The following is a 10489-nucleotide window of genomic DNA, read 5'->3' on the forward strand; positions in this document are numbered from 1 at the left end:
GATTACATGATGAATCTCATCCAACTCCTCACCGACCAGCGAGCCTATGAAGGAATTACTCACTCCCGGTGGGGAGCATCATGGAATTGGCGATGAAGGAGGGTTGGTGATGATGAAGATCAAAGATCCCCCACTCCGGAGCCCTAAACACACTCCAGATCTGGCCTCCCGATGAAGAACAGGAGGTGGCGGCGGCTCCGTATCATGAAACGCGATGAAACTTCCTCCCCGATTTTTCTCCAAATATGGGTATTTAAGGAGTTGGAATTAGGGTATGCGGGGCCACCAGGTGGGCACAACCCACCTGGGCGGGCCTAGAGGGGGGCGCGTGTAACGCCCCGGACACACCCGCCGGTGGTCGTTACTCCTGGCTGGATCTAGACTGACCCCACAGATCAATACTAGTCTTTTCTGCACACTTTGTCCTCACTCGTGCGCACCCGGGAGCAACTTCCCGGTCGGTCACCCATCCTGAAATTACTCCAAGCTAAGCACGCTTAACTTTGGAGTTCTGTCCGAATGTGCTTCCGGAAAAGAAGGAATTCCTTATTAATATGAGTAGTCTATCATCCCTATTAAGCCAGGCTATCACAGCGCGCCTTGGTGGGTTGTGCTCACCTAGTGGCCCCCCTCCGGTGGTTATTGGCTCCAGTATTTTTATATATTCTAAAATAATTCTCCAACAAGTTTCTTTCCATTCCGAGAACATTTATTTTTGAACAAAAACAACACCATGGTAGTTCTGCTGAAAACAGCGTCAGTCCGGGTTAGTTTCATTCAAATCATGCAAATTAGAGTCCAAAACAAGAGCAAAAGCGTTAGGAAAAGTCGATAAGACAGAGACATATCAACTCCCCAAGCTTAAACCTTTGTTTGTCCTCAAGCAATTCAGTTGTCAAACTGAAAGTGAAAAAGAAAAAAAATTACGAACTCTTTTGTTCTTGTTGACATAAATAAGCTTAAGTAGCACGCAGGTTTTCAGCAAGGATCATGACTAACCATGTCAGAAATAACTCTTAAAAATTATATTAACTCGTATCAATGGCATAATCAACTAGCGAGCAATAATAAGATATCTCAAATGCCAACACTTTGTCAAAACAATCATGATATAATATGACAAGAGTGTGTCAGATCCAGGGTTCCGCAGACCCTTGAGAGGTTCGAACTCTGGGGTGCGTGCGAACAACTCTCCCTCCCCAATCTGCCCGCTCAACGATTCCAAGGCCTAGCTCGACGAACCCAGGAGACAAGAGACACGGCAGTTTATCCTGGTTCGGGCCACCTTGCGGTGTAATACCCTACTCCAGCTTTGTGGTGGATTGCCTCGAAGGGCTAAGGATGAACTAATACAGTGGTAGAACAGCCTCAGGAGGTGAGGTGTTCTTGAGCTCGAAGAGTTGGTGAGGTGGTCAGGGTGGAATCGATCCCCCCTTCAATGGTCGTGGCTAAGTTCTGTTTATAGTGGCTTTGGTCCTCTTCCCAAATGTAGGCGGGAAGGGATCCCACAACGGCCAAATTTGAAGGGAGACAACTAGTACAAGCTATCCTGGCAAAAGTAGTCTTCGCCTGCAAAAGCCTCTGGTAGTGACACTACGGTGGGCTCCGCGATGTCCTCCGTCCTGCCGTCTTGGCGGTCTTGGTCTTGTTGCACCGATATGGAAACTTTTGCTTCATTCCTCGGGACCCCGCGCCTGCGCTTGCCCCCTTAGCACCAAAGAGGAAACTGGTACACTGCGCCCGCTGGTGACGCCTGGCCTTGGTCATTATGGCTCACGTCATATGAACCTCGCGAGGTGCGCCTTGCATAGATATCTCCACTCCTCGGGAGCCAGCCTAGTGAGGCCGTCCCCTAGGGAGGTCTTGGTGTCGTCCGCCTCGCGAGGCTTGGCCCCTCGCGAGGGTCTTGGATTGTTGTTGCTGAAGCTGGGCCGTACCAGGCCGTTGACCGAGCAATGATGTGGGCCGCAGGCAGGCAAGTCTGGGTACCCCCGTTCCCAGGACGCCGACAGTAGCCCCCGGGCCCAAGGCGCGCTCGAACTTGGCTTTGAGGCGAAGCCAAAGGGCAAGTATGAAGAGCTTCGGGCCCCAACCACCTGCGGCCTTGGTTGATGCATGGCGATTGATGGGACATGGGCGCCTCCGCTTCCCCATGCTGCCTCGGCAACCGTACTTGCCCGACAAAAAGGCTGGCGCCCGCTACAGAGCTTTCATTGCCCCTCCTTCGTCTTGCTCTAAACCCCCTTCTCCTTCTTGCCCAGAGAGACTCCAGATCCACCGAAACACTCCCCCAAGCCCACAGCCAATGGCCACTGACAAGGCGAAGGCCACGCGCTCGACCACCTGGTTTGAGCCTGCCCTGAGTGTGTCTTCAGTCCTGGAGAAGAACCTCGCCGCCGCACTCCTGGTGATGGCCGGCAGCAGCAATGAGGGGGGAGAGACAGCGCTCCGGGCCGGCTCCGTCAAGCCGGAGACCTTGGGTGGTACCTTCTATCCCTTCTTCTTGCACAACGTCTTTGCGGGGCTGGTCCCCCCTTTCTCCAGCTTCTTCTATGTCGTCCTTCGCCATTACAATCTCCACGCCCTCCATCTTCATCCCACCTCCGTCCTCCTCCTGTCGATCTTTGCCTTTTACTGCGAGGCATTCGGGGGTGATGCCTTCCGTGGCGCTGCTCCACCATTTCTTCTACCTCCGGGTCAAGGAGGGCCAGTGTTCGGGGTGTGCCAACTTCGTCGCACCAACGGCAGCAACGCGATCTCGCGAGCCGGGAAGAAGGTGGAGGACTTCAGGAACAAGTGGATCTTCATGGACGCCAAGCGCTCCTACCCTCGCCTGGCGCTGCCGACTGGGATGCCAGCACCTCATGAGGGATGGTCTCACGAGAAGCTCAATGATCCCCGGGTGGAGCAGTTGATGGAGAAGATGGTGGCCCACCTGAAGCCGGACGACCCGAAGGCAGAGAAGCTGACGGGGTCCATGATTGTCAAGGAGTTCCTGACATAGCGCATGGCCCCGCTCCAGGCGCGGTCGCGCCCCTTGTGGAAGCTCGTGGGCGAGGGAGGCGACCTCCGGCTGCACTCGGACAACTTGCCTGAAGAGGAGCTGAACAAGGTCCTGCGCCTCCTGGTCAGGAAGGACCAAGGTCGCCCGCCAGATACTCATGTTCTGCTATACCGCCGCGCGGATGGAGAAAAGATCACCGCTGCCATGCCTGTCTTCAACGAGCGTGGGCTCGTACCAGTAGCGCCCACCGGGCCCCCGGGCTCCCCGATGACGCTGTCCTCCGGCGAGTCCGACTAGGAGGAGAGGTCGGACTCGGAGGCGACCCGGGAGGGGGCAGGGGAGACTTCTCCTCCGCGCCATACCGATCTCCTTCGCACCCTTCCCGACAACGACGACACCAGCGAGGACCCGGTGAGGGAGTCACCGCACTCCGCCGGGGTCACCACGAGGTCTAAGGGCACCCCTCCGAAGAAGCCGAAGGCAGGGGTCCCGAACAAGAGCAGATCGGTGTTGATCCCCTGAGGTGATGCCTCCGCTTCGTCGTCGGCCGGTGCCGCTGCAGATCCGGGCGTCGTGCCCTTGTCTACCCATGGGGCTCGCGCGTCGGTGCCCCAACCCGCGAAGCCTGCAGGCATGGTGCTTCAGAAGAGGGTGAGGGATTATGCCGCCGTGGACCAGTAAGTGCCCCGCCTTGATCTTTTGTTCCCTGTTCTTGTCGTAGTATCTTGATGCCTTCCTCTTGTACGGTTAGGCAAATGCCAGTGGTGAAGAAGAAGGAGACGGCCGCGATCCCTGAGACCCAGCAGCCTGCCGCGGCCGCGCCACCCCTGGCACAGAAGGATGGCTCTCGCGCTTCCGCAGCTGGGTCACCTCGCGAGACTCGGAGGCCCGGCCTCAGGAGAAGGCGATCTCTATAGCTAGGTCGGCTCCAGAGGCGCTCGACCTCTGCTCGCCTGCTGAGGTCCCGAAGGCTCCAGAGCCCCCGGCCTCTTCTGTTGCTGCTAACTTGCCGACCCTGGCGCCGGCGCTGTCTCCTCCCCCATCCATCATGCTGCTGGGCTGTGATTCTCCTTCTTCGCCTGGTGCTCCAGAGGATGCTCTTTCCGCGCTGACCTAGCTCCGCGACGACCTTCAAGGCACCGACCGTCGGTTGGCGTCGGGGCGCCTGGAGTTGATCTCGGGATGGCTACGATCTAACGCGTCCGTCAGGGCGGCATGGAGCCAGGCCGTAGTGGACTTCGAGGAGGGTAAACATGCTATCGGCCTGGTCGTGGCCGCCCGTCACATAGAGTTGAAGGATGCCGAGTGTAACGCCCACGATGCGGCTATATCTCCCACGTGTCGAGGCACGACTTAGAGGCATAACCGCATAGTGGTTTTGTCGCAAGAAGGGTCATCTTCACACAATCCCATGTAATGAACAAGAATGGGATAAAGAGTTGGCTTACAATCGCCACTTCACACAATACATAAATATCATTCATACATCATCCAAAATACAATCATATAGACCGAGTACGGTCAAAATCCAGATGAAAATAAGACAACCCCAAATGCTAGATCCCCGATCGTCCCAACTGGGCTCCACTACTGATCATCAGGAAAAGACACATAGTAACGACCACGTTCCTCGTCGAACTCCCACTTGAGATCGACGCCATCATCTGCACTGGCTTCGTCGACACCTGCAACTGGTTTTGGAAGTATCTGTGAGTCACGGGGACTTAGCAATCTCACACCCGCGAGATCAAGACTATTTAAGCTTGTAGAACAAGGAGGTGCAAAGAGGTGGAGCTGCAGCGGCAAAAGCAAATGAGAGCGAGAAGAGAAGCAACGGAACGGACGTCATCTAGCAATGATCAAGAAGTGATCCTGAACACCTGCTTACGTCATGCATAACACAGACCCTGTTCACTTCCCGGACTCCGCCGAGAAGAGACCATCACGGCTACACACGCGATTGACGTATTTTAATTGGGTCAAGTGACAAGTTATCTACAACCGGACATTAACAAATTCCCATCTACCTCATAACCGCGGGCACGGCTTTCGAAAGATAATACCCTGCAGGGGTGTCCCAACTTAGCCCATCATAAGCTCTCATGGTAAACGAAGGATAAACCTTCTCCCGGAAAGACCCGATCAGTCTCGGAATCCCGGTTTACAAGACATCTCGACAATGGTAAAACAAGACCAGCAAAGCCTCCCGAATGTGCCGACAAATCCCGATAGGAGCTGCACATATCTCGTTCTCAGGGCACACCGGATTGTCCAAGCTTCCGATAGGCCAGACCAGAGTTGCCCCTGGTGGCCACCGGCGACTGACAGTTTGGACCAATACTCAGAGGAGCACTGGCCCGGGGGTTTAAAATAAAGATGACCCTCGGGCTCTAGAAAACCCGGGGGAAAAAGGTATAGGTCGCAAATGGTAAAACCAAGGTTGGGCCTTGCTGGAGGAGTTTTATTCAAGGCGAACTGTCAAGGGGGTCCCATAAATCACCCGACCGTGTAAGGAACGCAAACTCAAGGAACATAATCCCGGTATAACAGTAACTAGGGCGGCAAGAGTGGAACAAAACACCAGGCATAAGGCCGAGCCTTCCACCCTTTACCAAAATATATAGATGCATTAATTAAATAAGAGATATAGTGATATCCCAACATATCCATGTTCCGACATGGAACAAACTTCAACTTCACCTGCAACTAGCAACGCTATAAGAGGGGCTGAGCAAAAGCGGTAACATAGCCAAACAACGGTTTGCTAGGAAAAGATGGTTAGGGGCTGACATGGCTGAAATAGGAGACATGATATAGCAAGTGATAGGTAGCGAGCATGGCAATAGAGCGAACAACTAGCATAGCAAAGATAGAAGTGATTTCGAGGGGTGGTCATCTTGCCTGCAAGATTCTCAGAGTTGTCGAAAGCTTGATCCTCGTAAGCGTACTCGACAGGTTCCTCGTTCACGAACTCGTCTCCCGGCTCTACCCAAGACAAGAACACAAACAAACGGAACCACAATCAACAACGAGAAATGCGCAAGCAACATGATGCAAAACATGTATGATATGCAAGACATGATATGCGATGCATATGCGTGCTCCGGAAGGAAAATGATGAACATGGCAGTAACTTGACAAACCAAGCATGCCACTGGAAAGATGAGATGATTTCGGTCGAAATCGATATAAAGATCACCGGAATCGGATGCACGGTTTGCAAATGGCAAGCAAAACAAGAATGACACTAATCTGCGATAAACAGCATGATAGCACTTAAAATACAACAAGTAACAATGCTACAGCACCCCAACATAGCAACAAAGCACATGGCAGTAATCTACAGGAGATGCTTGACAAAAGATGAACACTGAGCTACGGCTAGTTCACAACATAACAAGCTCAAACAAGCATGGCAAAAGTGCAAAAGATTACAGGTTCACAGACTTGGTGAAAAACTGGACATGGCAGAAATCAGCATCAGGTAGCAATGTTCGGAGCACGAAATCAATATGCTACAGGAACTTAACATAGCAAAACAAGGCATGTTAGTATTCTAATAAATGCACATGACAAAAGTCCCTTACTTACCATAATCCAAAAAGGACCAGAAGATATGATGGCAAGCATGTAAACATAGCAAGTTTCGTTATCAGGTTTCAGACTTAGCAGAAAACAGAGCATGGCAGAAATATTAATATGTAGGCCTCTTTGTGAGCTTGATGAACTCACTACAGAGCAATGCATGACAAACCAAGCATACCTACAGTAATATGGCATGTTTATGAAGCTATCCATGGCAAAAACAATTACATAGCATGTATGGATCAACTACAATAAGCTTGGCAAAAAATGCATGTCATGTTAAGAATCTGCCAGAAATATTTTATAGCAAACGTACAGCAAGATTGAGTCATGCTATGGTACTCTAAAATTGCAAACAATTGCAGGAATGGATCAATTACAACTATAGCTACAAAACATCCTTACTGAACATCTCCAAAATATGCATGGATCTCTCTGTAGCATCAAGTTTACATGGCAACAAAATTACAGCAGACAGACTTAGAGAAATCACAAGGTCCCTGAAATCAGAAATATTACGGGGCCTACTTTGCATGCTTGTGCTAGTCACCACAGAGATCACAAAAATACATGGACTACACCACTGGAAAGAAGGCATGGCATACTTTAAAACACATGTAGAGCTCATGCTCAAAAGATGCACAGAATAAATAATACAAAAATGACAAATCTCCAAGTTCTGATAATAACCAGAGATTAACAGCAACTAGCCCTCTTCCAACGGAGATTTGGGCGTCAAGATGACCTCTAATGAACATGGTGCAATTGAACAAAATGAAGAGCATCACGAGGCGAACAATTTGACATATTATACGCGCGAATCGGAGCTACATGCACAAAGTTATCGCATCTCGAACATAGGCACTTGCTGAGAAAATTTAGGGACTTAGAAGATATTTTGAGGCGAGAAAAAGTCAACGGGTACCGATGGATCTGGATCGAGACCTGCCACAGGAGCTCGCCGGCTCGGTGGAGCAGCTCGCCGGCGGGGCCGGGGGAAGGAGGAAGGAGGAGGCGAGGGGGCGCCGCGGCGACCGGAGGAGGGGCCCGGCGGCGGAGCTCCTCGCCGGCGGTGGTGGCGGGCGGCGGCCGGAGGAGATGGCGGGCGGCGGGCCAGAGGCGGCGGCGCTCGGCGGTGAAGGCGGCGGCGGCGGCGGCGAGGCGCGCGGGCGCGGAGGAGGCGGCGATGCGGGCCGGCGGGCCCGCGACGGGCTCGCGGGCCCGCGCGGAGGGAGAGGCCGGCGGGACACGTGGCAACAGCGGATTCGCCGGGGCGCGGCGGCGGACGTGTCCGGCGCGGGCGGACGCGTCCGGCGCGGCGCGGAGGGAGAGGGTTAGGGTTCGTCTGAGATTTCGTTTTTCGGGATGCCCACTCATTTATAGGTAGAGGGAGCTAGGAGGCTCCAAATGAGGTGCGGTTTTCGCCCACACGATCGTGATCGAACGACCTAGAGCATGGAAGAGAGTTTGGTGGGCTTTGGGCTGGTTTTGGAGGGGGTTTTTGCTGGACACTCAAATGGACATTGCGGAGGCCCGGTTAACCGTTGGAGTACCAAACGACCTCCGAATGGAACGAAACTTGACCGGTAGTCTCCGGGTGGTATAACAAGACCACTTGACAAGCCGCGGTCCATTCCAAGAAAGTTTGACACACGCACACGAAAGAAAACAAGAGGGTTGCACCGGAGGAGATAGGAGCGCCGGATTGGAAAACGGACAACGGGGAAAATGCTCGGATGCATGAGACGAACACGTATGCGAATGCAATGCACATGATGACATGATATGAAAATGCATGACATGACAAAATACAAAACGAAAGACAATAACCCGACAACGGAGGGAATAACATATCACCTAGCTGAAAATGGCAAGAGTCGGAGTTACAAATAATGCAAGATACATGCGGGGTGTTACACCGAGGCTGCCGAGGAGCGCCGCCGGGTGGCGGAGGCCGAGCTGGAGACCCTGCGCAACGAGCGGGCTACCGAGGCTCGTCAGCACGAGGCACGGGAGGAGAAGCTGAAGGCTCGGGAAGACGCGGTCGCCGGTCGTGACACCGAGATGGAGCAATCGACATGGGAGCAGGCCGCGGAGCGCGGCCGCCTAGAGAAGCTGAAGGAGGAGGTGGAGATGGAGAAGGCCCGGCTGGAGGCCAAGGCAAAGGTTCTTGCCAAAGATCGTGTCGCCTTAAATTCTCTTGAGCAGAGGTCCTGCAAGGCATTGCGGGAACTCTACGGGAGGGGGTTGAAGGAGCCGTTGGTGACTACTGAGGAAGGCCTCGCCGAGCTGCTCCCCCAGCTTGTCACGGTGCTCGAGGGCATTGTTGTTGGAGTCGGACCCGTGGTGGAGGGGGAAGCCCGTGCGCTCTCCGCTTTGGCTATGACGCGCGTCTTTATCCACCTCCATCTTCACGACCCCAGCATCGACTTCGGAGCCCTACTTGAGCCTGTGGACGAGGAGCACTGCACCGTCGCTGCCGAAGCCATGAAGGACCAGGTGGAGGCCCTGCTGCAGAAGTTCCTCGCCATCGACCCCGTGACCCCGGCTGATGGCGTCGCCGAGCCTACGGCCACGGCTGATGGTATGGGTGACGGCGACGTTGTCGACGATGGGGCACTCCTTGCGGGCGACGACAGCGCCCAAGGCTCAAGGAGAAGCTCGCTGGCGGCGCTTCCCTCCATTTTATTTCCTGCAACATGCACCGTGCCTCGTGGAGGCGTTAAACTTATGTGCTCTGCACCCTTTAAGAGGTAGCATTTCCTGTAATAATTTGCTAAGATTTTGTGATTTCCTTCCTTATTGCTTTAATGTTCTGCGTCAGCAGGGCCCGGCCCCACGCATACCTCAGCCGCCTTTGGGTCATCCGGATCACCAGGACAAGACCAAGGGGCTAGGGGCTATGTGACCAGTTAGGCCCCTGAGTCGCGATGCTCATGAGTCCCCCTTGACGTTGAAACAGCCCTCGGGAAGGAGATGCGAGAGTAGGCCTTAGCGTTTTGCGTTGGCAGGGCCCGACCCCGCGCATACCCCAGCCGCCACTGAGTCGTCCGGATAGCCAGGATGAGACCAAGGAGTGGGGGCTATGTGACCAGTTAGGCTCTAGAGTCGCGATTCTCAGGAGTCCCCCTTGACGTACAAACAGACCTCCATACATTTCCTCGCCGAGGTCCCACTCGGGAGGGCTGCGCGCCGACCAGGTCTGAGGGACCTGGCAGGGTTGCATACGCTAGGCGTGACCTGAGTGTATCCCCCATGCCCAGCCCCCTCGCGCGACTCTCCCGAAGGGAAAGCGCTGCGATGAGGCCGGACACTGAGCCTGATGGCTCCCTGGGGTTAATGCGGCCATGGGGCCGCCCCCAGTTGTTTATCACCAGCACGGAGCATGGCGCTTCCGCACTTACACGGGCATAGCTGCTCCTCGACCGTGTCGACTGCCAGCGCGGAGCATGGTACTTCCACTGGTGCGTGGGTGGGGGCTCCCTCTGAGTTGAGCCCCCGGGGCGTGTGTAGCCGGCTTGCACGACAGGGCTAGAGGAGGTGTGTCTGGGCACTCCTGTGTTGGGGAACGTAGTAATTCAAAATTTTCCTACGAACATGCAAGATCTATCTAGGAGATGCATAGCAACAAGACAGGAGAGTGTGTCCACGTACCCTCGTAGACCAAAAGTGAAAGCGTTTAGTAATGCGGTTGATGTAGTCGAACGTCTTCATGATCCAACCGATCCAAGTACCGAACGTACGGCACCTCCGTGTTCAACACACGTTCAATACGATGACGTCCCTCAAGCTCTTGATCCAGTAAAGGTCGAGGGAGAGTTCCGTCAGCACGACGGCGTGGCGACGGTGATGATGAAGTTACCGGCACAGGGCTTCGCCTAAGCACTACGATGATATGAC

This window comes from Aegilops tauschii, chromosome 3 (assembly GCF_002575655.3).
Source record: "Aegilops tauschii subsp. strangulata cultivar AL8/78 chromosome 3, Aet v6.0, whole genome shotgun sequence".
NCBI classification, from domain to species: Eukaryota; Viridiplantae; Streptophyta; class Magnoliopsida; order Poales; family Poaceae; genus Aegilops; species Aegilops tauschii.